The 20,878-nt window shown below is 48.9% G+C and overlaps 1 pseudogene; it reads left to right on the forward strand.

Moving 5' to 3' along the window:
- The first annotated feature begins 405 nt into the window (after nt 1-405).
- LOC149327569 (serine/threonine-protein phosphatase 2A 56 kDa regulatory subunit delta isoform pseudogene) lies at nt 406-15,160 on the forward strand (annotated as a pseudogene).
- Nucleotides 15,161-20,878: the final 5,718 nt, after the last annotated feature.

Below are 20,878 nucleotides of genomic sequence, written 5' to 3' on the forward strand. Positions count from 1 at the left end.
AGTCTCCAGTCTCCGGTCTCCGGTCTCCAGTCTCCGGTCTCCGGTCTCCAGTCTCCAGTCTCCGGTCTCCGGTCTCCAGTCTCCGGTCTCCGGTCTCCGGTCTCCGGTCTCCGGTCTCCGGTCTCCGGTCTCCGGTCTCCGGTCTCCGGTCTCCGGTCTCCGGTCTCCGGTCTCCGGTCTCCGGTCTCCGGTCTCCGGTCTCCGGTCTCCGGTCTCCGGTCTCCGGTCTCCGGTCTCCGGTCTCCGGTCTGCGGTCTGCGGTCTGCGGTCTGCGGTCTGCGGTCTGCGGTCTGCGGTCTGCGGTCTCCAGTTTTTTTTCACGTTTTTTTCTTTCCTCTCACCACCGCCTTCCCTGCTTTTCCTGGGCCCACTCTCAAAAAAAAAAACCTGCTCAACCCCTGCCGATGGCGTGTGAACTGTTAATAAAATAATGCCTAATCGGACTGACAAAGACAAGGTGCCTGCGAAAAACAACAACTCCGGTACGACAGCCAAGAATGGCAGCGGCAAAGACACGACCGACGGCGCCGAAGAGGTGAGCCCGGCGTGCAACAACAACAGCAGCAGCACCACTGCCGCCGGCAGCGTGGTGCACAGCAACGGGTCGGGCGGCACTGCGGCCGCGGCGAGAGGCGGGCCCAAGTCCGCTCCGCCGCCGGCCAACCTGGTGGCGAAATGCAAGCTTGCCGGCGCCGCCGTGCCCACGGCCCCGGGCAGCGCAATGCGCAAGGAGAAGCGCCAGAACTCGTCGCGATTCAACGTGAGCCACAACCGCGAGCTGCAGAAGCTGCCCGCGCTCAAGGACGCGCCCCTAGCCGAGCGAGAGGACCTGCTCATTCAGAAAATCCGGCAGTGCTGCGTGCTGTTTGACTTTGTCACCGACCCGCTGTCAGACCTCAAGTGGAAGGAGGTGAAGAGGGCAGCACTACACGAGATGGTGGAGTACATCACCTCCCAGCGGGGCGTCCTGACGGAGCCCATCTACCCCGAGATGATCCACATGTTTGGGGTGAATGTGTTCCGCACGCTGCCACCCTCTTCCAACCCCAATGGCGCCGAGTTTGACCCCGAGGAAGACGAGCCGACGCTGGAAGCGGCCTGGCCCCACCTGCAGCTCGTCTACGAGCTGTTCCTGCGGTTCCTTGAGAGCCCGGACTTCCAGCCGGCGCTCGCCAAGCGCCACCTGGACCAGCGGTTCGTGCTCCAACTGCTGGAGCTGTTCGACTCGGAGGACCCGCGGGAGCGCGACTTCCTCAAAACGACGCTGCACCGCATCTACGGCAAGTTCCTGGGGCTGCGTGCCTATGTGCGCAAGCAGGTGAACCACATGTTCTACCGCTTCATCTACGAGACAGAGCACCACAACGGTGTGGCCGAGCTGCTCGAGATCCTGGGTTCCATCATCAATGGCTTTGCGCTGCCCCTCAAGGAGGAGCACAAGCTGTTCCTCCTGCGGGTGCTGATGCCGCTGCACAAGGTCAAGTCACTGAGCGTGTACCACCCGCAGCTGGCGTACTGCGTCGTCCAGTTCCTTGAGAAAGAGCCGAGCCTGACGGAGCCGGTGATCCTGGCCCTGCTCAAGTTCTGGCCCAAGGTGCACTCACCCAAGGAGGTGATGTTCCTCAACGAGCTCGAGGAGATCCTGGACGTCATTGAGCCGGCCGAGTTTGCCAAGGTGATGGTGCCGCTCTTCCGGCAGCTGGCCCGCTGCGTCGCGTCGCCCCACTTCCAGGTGGCCGAGCGGGCACTCTACTACTGGAACAACGAGTACGTCATGAGCCTGGTGAGCGACAATGCGGCCACCCTGCTGCCGATAGTGTTCCCCGCACTCTACAAGAACTCCAAGGCCCACTGGAACAAGACCATCTATGGCCTGGTCTACAATGCCCTCAAGCTGCTCATGGAGATGAACCAGAAGCTGTTTGACGACTGCGTCCAGAACTACCAGGCAGAACTACCGCCTGTCTGCCTTTGTTCCTTCCCCGAGGTCTCCTTTGTGTCTGTTCTGTCCCTCCCAGCCCCCTTCCCCGAAATGGCGCGGAGGCTCTACAGCCCACTACCGAACATTTTAAGCCGCCCTCCCTACCACACTCCCCGCGACGCTCCATGAAGTGGAGAGGGGGCTCCGATTCTACTTGTTCACTGTGTCCGGTCGCGTTTGTTTGGAACAGGTTTTTCTTTCCTGCGGTTGGGTTGAGTGTCAAGGGATGAAGGTAGCTGCGAAAACACGCTGGCACTCGCTAGTCCTCGTTGAATTTGTGTTATACAGTTTTTTGTGCCTTTCATCCAGGGTTGCCAGATTAGGCTATTAATAGCCAAATTGGGCTACTTTTTGTCCGAGTTGGCGTCAGAAATTTCGTTTTGGCTATGTGGCTACTTTTGGGCTTGTGGGAATCCTGGCTTTCCGCCGTTGCCTTTGCGCGGCTGTGCCGGCCTCCCGCGTTTTTTCTCCTCTTTCCCTTGCTCCCGCCTCAGGCGGTGGAGAGGCGGCTGGGTGACTAATCACTGTCATTTAGCCACAGCTCCGCCCCGGCTCTCCAAGGGCCTTCGCCATTGCCGCCTTTTGGCGGGAATTCGGGACCCGCTTTGGGCGGCCGCGACCGCGCGACCGTCCGAGCGGGGCCCGGAGAGGGATCCCTCCGAGACAGCGTAAGGTGCGTACGTTACTGTTTGTCCGTGCCGGCCTTTGCCGTTCGGACCAGTGCATACTCGAGCTCGCTCGCACGTGTCCTCTGACCTGCAGCGGCTCGAGCCTGTCCAGCGGGTTCCAGCGACCTCCGACAGGCGTACATTGCGTTGAATGCCCACTCTCTCTCGCAACCGGCCCAACGGTCGACACGAGAGAGAGATCACAGCAATCCCCGCAGGGAGGCGTCTGCAGTATGCAGACGTTGGTGAGTGGCGACACCACGGGGTTAACCCGAGCATCCGCAGGGACATCCCCGCAGGGGTATGATGGTGAACAATGCGTCACCACGGACCCGAGCATCCGCGCTTAGCCGTGCGTGGCATCGCCGTGTCCGGGGAAAAGGGGATCCTGGTGGTTGAGCCGATGCCGAGCGTTTGGACCCTTAAGGCCCCTCGGCGGAGGCAACACACCACTTAGGCCCCAGCTTCCTGTAGACGGCACCTCCGGCCTGACCCAACCGGAGGAAATCGGCAGTCGCCTTTTCCTGTCCTCCCCTCTATCTTTCACTTTCCTATTCCCTTTCTTACAACTTTCCTGTATCCTACTCTCTTCTTCGTTTTTTTCCTCTTTTTCCTGGCGGCGAGGGTTAACCGTGTGTGACCAACTACCCTGAGTTGAGTCATATTAGGTTATAGTTAAGGTGTACAGCTGGCGTGGGCAGGACTTTCTTTCAAGTTCCTGTCGCGTCCCCTTGTTGGACTCCATGGTGGGTGGCTGGCACCATGACCGAAAAACATCAATTTTTTATGGCTCCCCCCCTTTCCAAACCCGATCGCTCTCGTAAAAGAGTGCGGAACGAAGCATCAGACTTTTTCATGAAAAAGAAGCCAACTTTCACTAAGTTTCATGTTATACACAGTAACTGTGAACAAAAGCAAGACCGAATCATATCCCCATTTCTTGTTACCAAATGCCTAACAGATACCTTAGGGCCTGGCTACAAGGTATCCAAAATGTCAAGCGGCGACCTACTCCTCGAACTACGCGAGAGCATCCAGTGCTCGAAACTTGTAAACATCGATTCCATAGGGGACATCTCTGTCTCCGTGACTCCCCACCGATCCCTCAACTCAGTCAAAGGCGTTATCTCCGAAGCTGACTTTATCCACCTAACAGAAACTGAAATGCTTCAAGGACTATCCGAACAAAATGTAATAGACGTCCACAGGATCAAAATCCGCAAGGATAACAAGGAAATAGACACCAAACACATGGTCCTCACATTTAACACCAGCAGCTTGCCCGAAACAATCGAAGTAGGGTACCTGAAAGTCAACGTAAGACACTACATACCCAACCCCCGTCGCTGTTTCAATTGCCAGAAGTTTGGCCATGGCTCGCAGAGCTGCCGCGGCCGCAAAACCTGCGCGAAATGCGCATCAAAGGACCACCAGTCTGAGGAATGTGACGCAGCACTACGCTGCGCAAATTGCGAAGGAGACCATGCTGCGTACTCCAGGGCGTGTCCGTCCTGGAAAAAAGAGAAAGAAATCATTACCATAAAGACAAAAGAAAACATTTCATTTAAAGAAGCCAGAAGGCGTTTTGCAGTTACAAATACATTCTCCTTCTCAGCAAAACCAAACTTCGCTGATGTGGTGCGCAGGGGCGTAGCACCACACAGCACTCCGGCACCTGCCGAGGCCAGTGTCACTGTGCCTGTAGCAGGGCCACCCACGCCCCAGGCAGGGACAGCGAAAGCTGCTCTGCCAACTCCAAGCCAGGGAGTGCCGGCCCATGGGTCGACATCCCGCAGGACCTCCCCCCGTCGGGGGAGACCTGACACTCACACACGCGCGGCTTCCCCGCGGTCGTCCAGCACCTGTCGCGAGGTGATGGACGTATCCCACAGTCCGCCTGCTTTAGAGCGGCGGAACAGCTCTCTTGAGCGGAAAAAAGGCAGGGCCACTATAACGGCCCCAGAAAATAAGTAAACTCCCAATCGTTCCTATCCCAAACATAAATATGGCTTTTCTAGTTCAGTGGAACTGTAGAGGAATGTTGAGGAACTCCAATGACATAAAAGATATCCTAGGGTCAATCTCGCCCGTAGTCTTATGTCTTCAAGAAACAAATCTAGGTCCACAACATACAAATATCCTGAAACATTATAAAACTTTTAGACACGATCGTGAGCACGTAAATAGACTATCTGGAGGCGTTGCGATTGTCGTGCAAAGCAGCGTCCCTGCTCGAGCAATCACACTCAAAACAAAACTTGAAGCCGTTGCGGTCAGTGTCGTCAGCCATAAAACAATTTCTATCTGTTCTGTATATATTCCTCCACATTTTACATTAACAGTCCACGATTTACAAGAACTGATCAATGAACTTCCAGAACCGTATCTAGTAGTTGGGGACTTCAACGCTCACTCCCCTTTTTGGGGAAGCGAGCGCTGTGACTCTAAGGGTCAAATAATCGAAGATTTTATCATCACAAACAATGTATGTCTTTTAAATACAGGAAAAGCCACCTACTGCTCTCCTACCTCGGGGAAAATGTCCTTTTTAGACTTGTCATTTAGCTCACCTTCTGTTTTTAATGATTTTAAATGGGATATCATTGACAACCCATATGGCAGTGACCACCTCCCTATACTAATCACTTTAGCATCCCCACCGGAAATAATCCCCACAAGGCCACGGCGCTGGAAGCTTCACCTCGCCGACTGGTCACTTTTCAAAGAAAAGGCAAATTTAGAAAATATACTTTTAGATAATCTCTCCATCGACCAGATAAATGAAAAGTTCACTAATTGTATCATAACTGCCGCACTCACAGCTATTCCACAGTCATCAGGAGTGGTGCAACAAAATCATAAAATATGGTGGACAAAAGACTGCAAGGAAGCAAAAAAATTACAAAACAGAGCTTGGGGTAAATTTCGCAGGTATCCGACTCATGAGAATCTCATAAATTTTAAAAAAGCAAGAGCTAAAGCTCGGTACGTCCGTCGTAGTGCCGAGAAAAAATCATGGCAAACTTACGTCTCTTCTATAAACAGTCACACCACATCTAAAAAAATGTGGGAACATGTGCGAAAATTAAATGGAAACTTTTCACCGTTCACAATTCCTTTATTGACAACACCTGGCACACAAACAAGCATAGGGGAACAGGCAGACATATTAGGGGAACATTTCGCAGCAGTTTCAAGTTCATCACACTATGCGCAGTCTTTTTTAAAATACAAAAACACAGCCGAAAAACAAAGACTTCCAACTAGTGGAGGGGCAAACCAAAAATATAACAGTGTGATTACCCTCCAAGAAATAAACACAGTACTGTCTGCTGGTAAAAAAACCGCTCCAGGACCCGACCAAATCCACTACGAAATGCTGGCCCATCTCTCTCAACCTGCCGTAGAAGCACTTTTAAAGTTCTTTAACAAAGTTTGGATATCGGGAAAAATACCTGAGGCCTGGAAAAAAGCTATTATTGTGCCGCTTCTTAAACCTAGTAAACCCCCAACCTCTCCTAGCAGTTATAGACCCATAGCCCTGACTAGTTGCCTCGCCAAATCCTTCGAAAGTGTCCTAAATATACGACTAACCTTTGTTCTTCAATCCTGTGAACTTCTTGATATCCACCAGTGTGGTTTTAAAAAGGGATGCTCAACTACAGATCACCTAGTCCGTCTCGAAAATACAGTCAGACAAGCTTTTATACACAAACAACACTGTCTTGCAGTCTTTTTTGATTTAGAAAAAGCATATGATACTACCTGGAGGTTCGGAATTCTTCAGGACTTAGCTGAACTTGGCATCCATGGCAGAATGCTGAACTCCATTAAAGACTTTTTATCTAACCGCTCATTTAATGTGCGTCTAGGCTCAACCCTTTCGAGGGATTTTATTCAGGAAAATGGAGTGCCTCAAGGATGTATTTTAAGCACAACTCTTTTTATTGTAAAAATGAATTCTCTTAACAAAATAATACCAAGGTCTGTCATGTATTCACTTTATGTAGATGACCTCCAGATAGCTTACACATCCTCGAACATATCAACATGTGAAAGACAAATACAGCTAACAATCAATAAACTGACAACATGGGCAGACAGAAATGGTTTCCGATTTTCCCCACAGAAAACAGTGGCCATTCTGTTTTCACTCAAACGAGGCTTGCAGGCAGACCCCACCCTACACCTTAATGAAATAGATTTACCAGTAGAAAATGAACATAAATTTCTAGGCATAACATTTGACAGAAAACTCACTTTCCTGCCTCATATTAACACGTTAAAAAAGAAAACTTCCCGATCACTGAACATACTCAAAGTCCTTTCACATAAACACTGGGGTTCTGACAGGGCAGGCCTTCTAAAAATTTATCGCTCTGTGGTACGATCCTCATTAGACTATGGCAGTATAGTATATGGTTCAGCAAGGCCATCGTACCTGAAACGACTGGACCCAGTGCACAATTTAGGTTTACGTCTTGCAACTGGCGCTTACAGGACATCACCCATAAATAGTCTTTACGTTGAAACAAATGAACCCTCTCTTACAGATAGAAGAAGCATACTCACATGCTCATACGTTCTAAAAATCCGTTCCCTACCAAAACATATCTGTTACCCTATTGTTACAAATTGCCCATCGAGAACACTGTTTAATAACAAACCACTAGCTATCAGACCACTCCTGCTGCGTTTTGAAGAGATGTGCCAAAACCTCGGCCTACAAGATGCATTACCCGACATTGCTCGAATACAAGACCCACTGCCTCCATGGTACAATTTTCCTAAAATCTGTGATTTCACCCTTACTCAATTTCATAAAAAACAAACTCCACGACAACATATACTACAAGAATTTCTTGCACTCGAGCAAAAATACAGTAAGTTCACAGATTTTTATACAGATGGCTCAAAAACAGATGTTTACGTAGGAAGTGCAGTGGTGCGAGGTAATTCGGAGAAAACAGTAAGACTTCCAAATTGCGCATCCATCTTCACTGCAGAATGTTACGCAGTCTGGCTGGCCATAGACAAAATATTAAAGGAGCACCTCACAAACAGTATAATCTACACAGATTCCTTAAGTGTGCTTACAGCTCTCCACGCTAGAAACGCTACCACTCCTATTCTTGGTGACATTATACACAGCATAGTAACAGCCGCAGCTAAAAGACAAAATATAAAACTCTGCTGGGTCCCGAGTCATATCGGAATAAAAGGGAACGAGAAAGCAGACTTGTGCGCTGCTCAAGCTCGTAGGATGGAAACGAAAAAAGTAAACATACCTTTTAACGATTGCATAAAATTAGTACAACGGAAATTAAGGAAGAAATGGCAGTCGGCTTGGAACAGTGAAGTCAATAATAAGCTACACTTAGTAAAGCCGGTTTTAGGGGAATGGAGGTCGTGTGACCACCAGGAACGCTTCAAGGAAGGGATTCTCTGCCGTCTCCGAATAGGCCACACTCACCTTACACATAACTTCCTGCTAACAAAACAAAACAAACCTGTTTGCGAAGAATGCGGAGATGAACTTACCATTAACCACATTTTATTCTCTTGTGCGAAACTGGAAAAACTAAGAAAAAGATACTTCACCGAATTTTATAACGAATGCATTCCTTTTCACCCAGCACTGCTTTTAGATGATAATGCCATTGTTAACATACCTTCTCTTTTTAGCTTTTTAAAAGAAGCAGACGTGCTTGAAAAACTGTAAATTTCGATCCGCTAGTTCACTTTATTAGGTGATACACCTCAGCTACTTTCTCATTCATGAGAAGAAGGCTGAGGTTTTTATTTGTCTGGTTGGGAGCCTCGGGATCCTTGCCCAGGCAAGGATAGGCGCTGAGACTACCTGACCTTCTTAATACTTTTAACATTAGCCATGTCTAAATTTCGTTTCTTCCCTTATTACTAAGTAATACAGTATTATTAGGCCATCTACACCAGCGATGATATTTAACATTTTTGAAAATTCTACAGAAAACTCATTATATACGCTGAGCTTGGCGCATGATGGCCTTAGCTGCCTATGTGCCATAAAACCCAACACAACACAACACAGATCACAGCACTGCCGCGGGGACATTCTCCTGCAGCGGCGTGTTAGCGGCGCGCATTGCTCTAGTCGCTTCGTGCGCGCAGCGGAGCCTTGCTCCTCGCGCGCCCCCGGGACGGGGTGACTATTGAGTGTTTGTGTATCTGCTAGAGGACGACGTGAATAAACGTCTCTTTTGTGAGATTGGAGGCCTATTTCTTTGCGGCGAATCGCTCTCCTCCCAGCGGAGGTTGACTGCACCGCATCGGTGTCCCAGTGTGTGTGTGGTGACGGCTGATCGGGGCCCTTGGCTCGCGCGAAGCTCGAACCCGCGGTGGTTGGTGGCCTGTGTCCACGTAGAAACCCACAGGCTACATCTTTTTCATGCGTGAAAAAAACAGTTAAAGTAGTTATAATGTGCTCTGTTACAATTATAGAGTGACCGAAGTAAAAGGAATGCTGGAATCAAAATGCAGGCTATAGCAGGTTAAAGAAATTGAGCGCGTCTGCTACAAAATGACAATTTGTAAACGCTGTGTCCGAGGAAACATGTGTTTCAGGCGGTCAAGGATCACGGCCTTTCGATTTCTTTTATAAAGAGTGGACACTACGTGAAAGTTGCCCCCCGGAAACACGTCACGGCCTATAGATTCTACTTAATCCGCGAACTAACGCCACCCGCGCGCGCGCGCCACCGAACATAAACTGTTGCTGTCTTCACATGTGAGCGTTCTCCCATCGACGGTGCACTACTGGTGACCATGGTACCAGAATAGAGGGAACACACTGAGAGAACTTAAGTCTTCTAACGTGGTGCGAATGCGTAAGCATTAAATGCTACTGTTTCACTTCTGTTGCCTGGTTTTGTGATCCTCACTTGTTAACCGTTAATCGTAGACGTGGCCTAGTGGTTTAGGGCATCCGCTTCGGCTGCGGTACGTGGCTGGTTGGAAACCGACCGCCAGGCATGTTCTTTTCTTGTATTGTTTATTCTGGTTCTGCGGACACATTCTGCTCAAGATACGCATCAGGCAAGTAATGCTTACGCATTAATAAGGTCTTTCTGTTTCTTCCTATTCTCGTGGTGGACACAGCAAGCGCGCCACTCGCAAGAGCCTACGCTTTTTCTGCAGCCTCAAGCGGCCCACGTGCAGCCCTCGAGATTCATTGCGAGCGACGCGAGAGCGCCGTGTCCGTTGCGTAATCTGCGTGCACTCATGAGGAGCCATGGAGCCATCCTTCGGCGCTGCGCGGAACCCACTGTAACTATCGAAGGCGGAGGAAGTTAGTGGCATGACATGGCATTAGATCCGTCGCTACGAGAACTTTAATCAGAATGAGCGTGGGCGATGTACATCCGGAACTCCAAAAGGAATGGAAAAAAGAGCCGGAATTCAAGGGCAATATGTTTTTATCATTATTGTGAACGTGCTGTTAGACTGAAGATAAAATCTACACAGATTACCATCTAATGGCATATATCCTTGATTTATTCTGAGCTCATGCATATGGTAGAATGTAGCTTCAAGAAGGCGCATGCTAGATGCTTTGAGGTGACGCTCTCAGTGTGAACCTTTCTCTCAAAGCATAAAATTAAAATGTGAGGCTGCGTAATTATACAGTCAAGTATTTTCACTGTCGATGTGTCTAATCTGCGCGCGAACATTTAAAAGGTGAAATATTCCTAAACTAGAGCTGTGATTACGTTATATAGCGCCGCCGTTCTTTTCCGCGTGCAGACTGGCTGTCGTCACCTGCCTCAGGTGATATGGCCTACTGCCGCACCTGCAAAGTGGAACTGCGGCCCCATCTTTAGAACCTGGTTAGCGCACCTGGTTAGCCGCACTGGTTAGTGCGCATGACGGATGGGAAATGTAACAACGGCCATGCGCACCCCCTCAGACATCATGTGCGGGAAAGAAATCTAATATGTAAATATTCAAGCCGAAAATTAATTCAATATGCTTAAGAAATGTCGTCACAGAAACAAATACGTTTGGCTACTTTTGGGCTACGCAAAAATTTCGCTTTTGGCTACGTTTGGCTACAGCGGAGGCCAATTTGGCTACCTGAGGTCGGAGCCATCTGGCAACCTTGCTTTCATCGTGTTGCTTGATCAATCCACGATCGAAGATGACATCGCCTTCCATGCGTACGTCCAGTGCAAATATGGTGGAACCCTATCGTCCTTCTCTCAGTGTTGAATGACTTCGCTCCGAAAGACGTAAGTGGTGAACCGTGACATTTACAGACATTTGACCGGTGGAGGCCACGGCGGTGAAGGCGGATTTTATGACGGCAACGTCGTGCTGCTAGGACGGAAGTACGCATTTCAAATGACCCTTTTTTTTAAGTACTGCCTCCGTCTCGGTTATATGCTCGGCGTCAACAGAAACGTTCTAACTGTCCAGTGTCTTTTTAACTAGCAATTTGTGGATTGCACAGCGTAGAGGGACGAAATAGCTCAAAATTTTCTTTCAGCTACATATCGAAATTGCTTGTCCTTCACGATAACACGACTAAAATTAGTTTGATGGTTTGTATTCTTTCTTTACAGAGGCATATCGTGTATACGTGCGAGAGCAATCAGCGATAAGCGTCCTAAGGGGGAGCGGCCCAAGACCTTGAAAAAACATCACGCATCGCATCGATGCTGCGGTATGTGCCGTAAATAATGGAGGATGACCACGCAAGCACCGGAATCGTCCGAGCAACCTGTTTACACACCAACAATGTTACGACGCAGATTTGCAATACCTTATTCATTGAAATATGGAAGGCGTGAGGTGCATTCACGATACTGAGCATTGCCGATGCTCAGGGCCTGGCGTCTTGAGACGCCTGGCTTGTCTGTGGCTTGTCTGGGCCCACGAGGGCCCGCAATTCAGAGCATGGTTTGTGCTACTGGGGTATGCATTTGTAATTATTGCATACAGGTCCACCTCGGGAATGGAATTTTTATTCGTTCGGTAACGTGGGCAGCAGTTATGGTGGCACCCAAAGATTCGCGTTTCAGCAAGGGCACAGCCTTTGGACGACTCCACAACTCCTGGAAAGGAGCGTTACAGGGCAAGCTTTCCATCGCAACAAAAAGTCAGAAGCCTCCACAGTGGGCCAATGACCCTTGAAAAAGTACAATGACCCTTGAAAAGCTACAAGCCATTGGCCGTAAGTTGCATGTCACAGTGCTCAATGCATTATGTTGTGTGTCAGTGCCCAATTAAATGATAAGCTGGGGGCATTATGTACTACCAATCATATTTTCTTTTCTGCAGGTGCTTTTGACTACTTCATTGGCCAGCACCCTGTAGAGACCCCAGCGCCGGTAGATCGTCGCGAAGAGTTAAATTATTACCTCATTGAGCTGGTTCAAGACATGCGAAAAAAAATAAACATCTTTTGGAGTTTTTGATGCATTATAATACTCACCAAGCTACCAATACTTGGTAAAAGCTGGGAGCAAATAACACAATTGCACTCGACTGCAATACGAGTCGCTGATAATCGCAGATTACCAGTTTCTGAGGCTCTGTATATTGCAGCATTTGGCATGTACACTTATGACCCCAGTTTTTGGGCAGATTTAGTCCAAGTGGGATATATTTGAAACATTTCATTCCTGCCTTTTTTTCTGTGATACAGTTCCCTCCTGCATAATACGGGCCTAGCCTGTAGAATACAGGACTGTCCTGTATGCCGGTCTGAATTTTAAACCGGAACCGCATACCGGGTTATTGTACAGGATTTGCGATACCGGATTACCGGAGTATCCTGTATCGCAAATCCTGTACAATAACCCGGTATGCGGGTCCGGTTTAAAATTCATACCGGATTTTTCAGTAGGGACAGGGACGAGGTAGCAGGAGAGATATTACAGTGGTGTTGACCCTTCGCTGGGCGCAGTCAGGCTTATGATGATGAATTTGATACCTATTTCAATAATTGATTTGTGCAGAGAATACGCACACACCGGTCGAAGGTCATGCAACCACCTGAATATATTATTCCTCCTACTTTATTTGCAGCACATGTCTGACTGACGCCTAGTGCATGCGCTGTATACCCGACCCAGTTTAGACGCCGTACAAAACGCATGGAGATCACATTGAAAAACGCATACAGATGGTCTAGGCAGTTACTTTGATTTTAAAGAACGCACTCGGGCATTGAAATTCAGCCCTCCTCTTGGCCAAATTTATCGCAGAGCGTGGTATTATTGTGTACACCCGGCGGCAAAATAAGTCGGGGCACGCGAGAGTCGGTCATTATCAGATAAAACTGCATCGCCGCGCAGTCTGATGTTGCGCTTCTGGCGTCGAGACAGACATCGCAGTGCGCGTGCGCGTGCTTTCATGCTTGCAGTGAACTAGCTAATTTCCTGCAGCGTTTGGCGCTAGGGGCCGCTTTCTCTATTTGCTACGCCAGGCGCGCAGTTCGGTGGGGGCATGGCGAGGGTGAAGCGTGCGCTGCTCGCTTCGCCCTGGTTAGACGGATAACGCACAGTTGCAAGATTTCTGTTTTTTTTTCTGAACGAGCTATTACTCATCGCTGCTGGTACGGGTCCTTCTCACTTCCTGTAACCACGCTGGACGCGTTGAGGTTTCCACGCTCGCTAGAAGTGAGCATAATGCTCAGAAAGAGCGCGATTACACGTGATAGTTCCGAAAACAATTTGCTGTGTATCATTACAGCTTTCACAGTCGTTCACTGCGAATATCTGAAACAACAGTTTGTCTGTTTAATGATAGCGCAGTGCAGCGGCAAGTATTGGCGCTGACGAGTTTTATCTTTGTCGGTACATGTGCATGTTCGTCACTGAAGACTTTGAATAACACGCCACCCTGTCGAACAGTTCCAAGCGCTCAAGCATTTGCTCGCCATAGTAGTAGTAGTACAAAACATTTATTTGTAGAAGTGGTTTCCGGGCAAGGGCGCGGTTGGTCGAGTCCTCAGTCCGGGACTCCGTTGGCTGAAGCCGCTGCCCGAGCTCTCGCAACCAAGGCCCGTTGTGCCTCGAAGGCGAAGCTGAACGGTTTGCTTGCCATGTGCTCGTGTCTGTACTACGGTACTACGTTCCTGCCACGAAGACAAACCCTTAGAGCCATTTGTTTTTCATTCGGTTTTCTTCTGCTTCAAACAACCAAAACAAAGGGACTAAGTAGGAAATAAGTTGTAGGAAATAACACGTTCCAAATCTGTTGCGTTGATCATCGCGGAAGTTCTGGTGTGCCATAAAGCCTGGCGAAAAAGAGTTTCCAGACACATGACTAAACCGCTTTGCTTTACTGATCACAACCACTCATCCAGTTCTATTATAACACATTTCCCTGGCACAACTACTCCTGAAAACACGCATGGTATTTTAGTCATGTGATCGCAGTATGAACACCGCTACACGAAAGGGCAATCTATAGTATGGAGTTGTAAGCAAATGGGTTCGCTTGAACTACACAGTTTTAAAAACGTAATAGTCACATCATCCACTAAGCACAATAAAACATTTATGAATGAAACAATGCATTCGCCGATGCCTCTTAGAAAAGGAATCTTATGAGCGCCTGGATAGACGCGAAGCATTTTCGGCTGCGTTATCGGGACTGTCTTTATTGTGGCGACAGAGTAGGTGTCCATAAAAACGCGAAACAACAACAAGAAAACCTAAAAAAGCTAACGCGAGGGGCACCGCGCTAGCATGGACTTTTATCTACACAGTAAACGGGCTCAATTTCAGTGCTTCAACTAGAAATGACTGACTGACTGAAAAACATTATAATTAAAATATGTACAGGGAGCGAGTGGAGCGGTCCTTAAGGCGCCGTTCCTTACAAACGCTAGGTGGGCTGATCATTACAGGAGCCTATTGGCTGCAGCTGCTGCTTGGGCGCGCCCGACCAGGGCCTTTTGGCTTGCCAGGTCAGAGCAGCCGAGCAGGGCCGCCTCCCAGTCCTCTCGGGTAGGGTTGGGTATAGGGGGAAGATGCGGGGTTGATTGGCATGCCCACAACATGTGGTAAATGTCCGAAGACTTTTCCCTACAGTGCGGGCATTGCCCTATGCACGCAGGGTCTAAACGTTTGATGGCCGCCGGGCACAGCAGTGTTTTAGCATAGAGGCGAAGTAGTACGCATTCCACCACCCCCGTGAGGCCCTTGCAGGGCTTAGGAAAGATATCGAGGCCGAATTGCTAATATTGGGTAATTTTTCCGAATTTAAAAGCCGGATTGAGGTCGAAATCTAATCGGGGAACGCGAGGGCGATGCCCGGAGAGTGAGCGCGCGGGCAGCGGCGTCGGCCGCTTCGTTGCCCTCGAGACTCGTGTGCGCGGGAGTCCATACTATTGTGCGGGACGCGGCAGCCCCGAGATAACTGCTATGCTGAAGTATTCGGTATGCCAAACAAGGAATAAAGCCCCTTTCGATGCTTCTGCAGGCTTCTGCAGGATTCGGTAATGATGACCCGCGAGTCCTGATTGACGGCGGCGAGCGCGATTACCACCTATTCCGCATGAGTAATGTCTTGTGCTTTGAACGTAAGGCTGTTCACTGCGCTGTTTTTGGTGGACGACTGCGGCCGTGTATCAACACTTATGGTGTGGGCCGGTGGCGTCCGCGTAAAATACTCCGCGTTTGTTTCCATGGTAGCGTGCCAAGGCTCCCACCCGCGCGATGCGCCGGCCACTATGGCCGTCTCGTGTTATGTTGGCCGGAATAGGGCGTACGTGCAGGCCGTATCGCCAGATTTCCAGAATGCGGCTGTAGCGAGAATCCTTTATCTTCAACCGCTCGTCATGTGTTCTCGCTTCTCATTGGCCGGCGATATTTTTTAAAGCTATAAAAGTCTCGAGAGCCGAACAAAGGTTCGTCGTGTACTGAAATGGCACCACGTGTTCCGAAGACTCATCGCCAGACTTATGCTGAGGATCCGGCAGGTCGAAGACAACGTTGAGCGGTAACAAGGTACCCATGTGGGCTAGTTGGTGTACATCAGACATAACTTCACCAGGGAAAGAACGAGACACGAGAAGAAGAACACAGGACAACGCTGGACTAGAAACTCGGGGAGGTAAGCCAAATTTAGGGCCGTTCTGCAGAAACGCATCCACTCGTTGGATTCACGACGTCTGCAGGAACACCGTCGTTTGGTGGGTCAGCTCACCGAGTGGTACTGATGTTCTGAGACGGCAGCTACCAAGAAAGGAGAGGATAACAACGAGAGCCTCCTCGCGGAATGACACCGCTACGTACATGGACGGTGTAAGAGTTCCGCAGGCCCTAAATTTGGCTTTCCTCCCCGAGTTTATAGTCCAGCGTTGTCCTGTGTTCTTCTTCTCCTCGTGTCTCGTTCTTTCGCTGGTGAAGTTATGTCTAACGTTGAGCGGAATTATCCGTGCCTTCTGAGATGACGGAACACTTGCGCATGCGAAGCGGTCCGGCAGAACAACAATTACGAAGCACGAGTACGACATACTGATTGTTGCCGCAGCTTTCATGGACCCTTTCTTGAACGCTAAAGAGATCTGCGATGAGTTGTCACTAGAAGTCTCTACTTGCACACTACGTCGCCGTTTGAAAGCAGAGCTGGGATTTCGAACTGTGCCGCAGTGAAAAAGCGGTTCCTCACCAAGCGACAGCGCCAACAACTCTTGGACTTCGCACAGGACCATCAGCACTATATAACAGAAAAACAGCATAATGTAAGTTTTTCTGACTGATGAATCACCATTTTGCACTCGCTGGGATCCAAAAGGCGGCCGTGGCGGCCTTCTGCTGCTGTGAATATTCCTGCATTTGCATATTGCTGCTTTTTCATATTGCTGCTTTTTCATATTGCTTTTTCATATTGCTGCTTTGCATTTTGCTGCTTTGCATATGCCCAAACCTTTCGTTGATCTAATGTTATGGAGGAATTATCAAAATTGTTCCCTGAAATGAAATTATCTGTTAATCTCCGTTCCTAACTAAGCATACTGCATGCATAAGAAATGTGCAAAACTAACTTACGGTTAGCACCATCTCGAATACTAGGGACTCACGCACAACAATGCCGGTGCTGCCCGTATCCCGTAATACCGAACCAGGCTGGCCGAACACCTCACCGTGCCCCACGGGCATAGCAGCTTCCATAGGGTTGGAAGGGCAGACCATCATCTCTCCCAACTGGCCCTCTATGCGCGTTACCTCTGCAGGGTTATTGGGACGTGAATATTGAGGTGTCATGCAACAGGCGGACTCCTCACGGTCTCCTGGTCTCTTAGATCTGCATGACTGGGCATCATGTCCTACCTCGCGACACCAGGTGCAATACAATTGCTTCGGCTTCGTCCGACAATCCGACGCCTTGTGCCCAGTCTTCTCGCAAAGAAAACACCGAAGGCGGGATTGTGAACCTGAAACCTCGTCCTTGGCCTTATTTAACGTATGCTCCCCCTGCTCTTTAAAGAACAAGTTATTTTGCGCTGTGCTTCGAGAAAATGATCGGCAGCCTCCGCCAGCTTGCAAACTGTCTTGCTCTCCCGCTCACGTAAGAAAAGGGCTAAACGGGAATGACAGTTGTTCAGGAATTGCAGGCTCACGACCATTTCGCGAACCACCTCAAAAGCGCGGCCATCTCCCCGCATCTCGACCCAACGGTCAAAGAAGCTAAACAACCTGACAGCATATTGCGAGGCCGTTTCGCCATCCTGGGGCTTGCTCTGGCGAAACTTTTCCCGGTACCCTTCCGCGGTAAACCTAAACCTCTGAAGCAAGGCAAGCTTCGCTTTGTCATAGTCCACGGAATCATCAGGCAAGAGCCGACCGAAGACCCTAAGTGCTTCGCCTCCAAAGCACAAGCTCAACGCCGTTGCCCACTTTTCTTTTGGCCAACCCTGCCCCGTGGCCACATGCTCAAACCTCTTTAAATAGGCTTCGAGGTCATCCCGCGCTTCATTATACTGTGGTATGAATGCGTGCGGGTTAATGGAGCTGGCCGGTGCGACGCTACGCTCTTCACGGTCACTTGGAGGATTTGCGCCACCCTCCATGAGCCTTATTTGTAGCTGCAAGTTCCGCGCCTCTAACTCCAAACGTTCCTTCGCAGCCTCACGCCCCGTCTCTAAATTCCGTGCCTCTAACTCCAATCTCTGCCGTAGCTTCTCGCTCTAACTCCAATCTCTGCCGTAGCTTCTCGCTCTAACTCCAATTTCTGCTTCGTAGCTTCTCGCTCTAACTCCAATTTTTGCTTCGCAGCTTCACGCTCAGCGGCTCTCTCTTCCCGTGCCTTACGAAGCTCGTCCTCCACCCACGCTCCCTACTCCGCGCCGCACAAGCCCATGCGCTCGCCTTAAGCAACCAACTCTGAAGCGCTGATACTGCTCCTACATTAACACAACAGGCAAAGAAATAAAACCCGACCTCGTCCTGTCGTAGCGGACGCCAAATTTGTGAGGATTGTGTGAGATTGCAGGTTGTATTTTACACAAACACAAAGGTATAAGCAATAAACGAGGCGGCTTTTATAGGAAAGGAAACTAATCTCGGTACGGGCTTGGAAAAAGAGAGCAACGCAAAAACACACGGAAAAAACACACGAGGGAACAGAACAAAATCCTTGCGAAAAATACAGGAAAAATAAAGTCAAAAAGGAAAGACACACTACTTGTCTCTCATACGAGCATCGAGCGGGGAGGACTGGCTGGGTGTCGGGCAGTCAGGCAATCTCTGGGCGTTCTAGTGTCGATGTACTGTTGCCGGCGATTCCCCCGTTGGCCTTCAACGCTACCGCAGCGTCAGCTTCTGTGGGCTCCCAGCACGGTTCCCAGGTCTGGTAGCCCGGGTACGCCACGTAGGCACCAGAGGCGGCCTGTGTGGAGCAGCTGACGGATGGACGGAGAAGAGTGGCGCCTGGGCCTGGTGGTTGAGGCTCTTGACGAAGGATGTCCGGGTCTGGTGGCCCGGACGTCTGCGGCTGAGGCCCAAGACCGGAACTCGGGGAGCCAGCAGAACTCGTCCACGTCCGTCGCCGACCGCGCTCTTCTCTTCTCTGCCACGTAATCCTCTTCCACCTGTCCCGGCGTACCCCTCCGCACGCGCTCCTCGTGCTTTTTCGTCTTCTCCTCACAAACGACGCTGGGTGGCGCTGTCTCCTTACACAGGCCTTCATGTCAGGAACTGCGGTTGCAACAGCGGTTTGAAAAAAAAAATAAAAATTCTGTTCACAGGTAGGTAACAAACATAAACTTTTTTTAGGAATCGGAAAAAAGAATTTTTTTTCCTTTTCCTTGCTCACAAAGGAAGTGTCCTCTGTATTGAAAACAACGTGAAATGTGTGAATGTACGACTATTTTATTTTATTTTTATTTATAGAATACTGCAGACCGTAGGGTGGGTCAAAGCTGGAGGGGCAAAAGTACATGAAAAGAAGCGTGGCAAATAACACAGCAGAAAACTAACATATCAGTAATAGAACATAGTAAAGAACAAGAAAAAACAATTCAGCAGTTATCAAAAAGCAATTTTGCTAATGGAATCAATGCTGTTACGCCACGTAGGCACCAGAGGCGCCTGTGTGGAGCAGCTGACGGATGGACGGAGAAGAGTGGCGCCTGGGCCTGGTGGTTGAGGCTCTCGACGAAGGATGTCCGGGTCTGGTGGCCCGGACGTCTGCGGCTGAGGCCCAAGCCCGGAACTCGGGGAGCCAGCAGAACTCGTCCACGTCCGTCGCCGACCGCGCTCTTCTCTTCTCTGCCACGTAATCCTCTTCCACCTGTCCCGGCGTACCCCTCCGCACGCGCTCCTCGTGCTTTTTCGTCTTCTCCTCACAAACGACGCTGGGTGGCGCTATCTCCTTACACAGGCCTTCATGTCAGGAACTGCGGTTGCAACAGCGGTTTGAAAAAAAAATAAAAATTCTGTTCATAGGTAGGTAACAAACTTAAAAAACTTTTTTTAGGAATCGGAGAAAAGAATTTTTTTTTCCTTTTCCTTGCTCACAAAAGGAAATGTCCTCTGTATTCAAAACAACGTGAAATGTGTGAATGTACAAGACTATTTTATTTTATTTTTATTCATAGAATACTGCAGACCGTAGGGTGGGTCAAAGCTGGAGGGGCAAAAGTACATGAAAAGAAGCGTGGCAAATAACATAGCAGAAAACTAACATATCAGTAATAGAACATAGTAAAAAACAAGAAAACAATTCAGCAGTTATCAATAAGCAATTTTGCTAATGGCATCGATGCTGTTTACAACCTCTGGCGGGAGTTCATTCCATTGAGTTATTGCACGAGGAAAAAATGAGTATCTAAAAGCACTGATTCTAGCACTGTACAGTGTTAGTAATTACACGTGACGATGTCGTGTTAGTTACGTTGTGATCGGTTCAATAAATAAATCAGGGCTCATGGAGAGTTTGTTATTCTTGAGTAGGAAAAGAAATTTAAATCGTTGAATTTTTCTTCGTGTTTGCAATGTCTGTATGTTGTTTTGGGCCATGAGAGTAGTTGGAGAGTCAGCAGAACGATATTTATTAAAGATGAATCTAAACAGATTTTCGCTGGATCATTTCCAGTACTTCAATGTTTGAAAGGGTCCCAAAAGGTGCATGCGTACTCAAGTCTCGGCCTGATGATGAATGTGTAGGCTAGAAGCTTTGCACTAGAACGGGCACATTTTTATCTATGCCAAAAGAAAGCAAAGTTTCCGAAAGGATACGTACACATGTTGCTCATATGCATATTCCAGCTAAGATTATTTGTTATAGTAAAACCTCAGTATTTGTATTCATTAACTTCCTCAAGCGGATGATTTGTTGAAGGGCATACGGAAATGATAGGCTACTTTTACTTTGTATATTGGTCACTTTCATAAAGACTGTTTTGTCATTGCTAAGCTTCATCTCCCATCGACTGCACCATGAGTGAATGTTGTGAAGGTCAGAATTAAGGATGACTTGGTCTTCGTAGGATCTGATTTCATAAAACAAAACACAATCATTGGCAAAAAGCCTGATTTGCACTGGTTCACTAATTACATCCACAATGTCATTGATGTAGACCAACAACAATAATGGTCCAAGCACACTTTCTTGCGGCACGCCAGATGTGACCGGAAGGCAGTTTGAACAATGGGCATCAATATTGACGAACTGGGCTTGGTTAGAAAGGTAAGCAGAAACACAGGCAATTATAAAAGAAGGAAGACCAATATTC

This window comes from Amblyomma mixtum, chromosome 10 (assembly GCF_055824585.1).
Source record: "Amblyomma mixtum isolate Tamu chromosome 10, ASM5582458v1, whole genome shotgun sequence".
NCBI lineage: Eukaryota > Metazoa > Arthropoda > Arachnida > Ixodida > Ixodidae > Amblyomma > Amblyomma mixtum.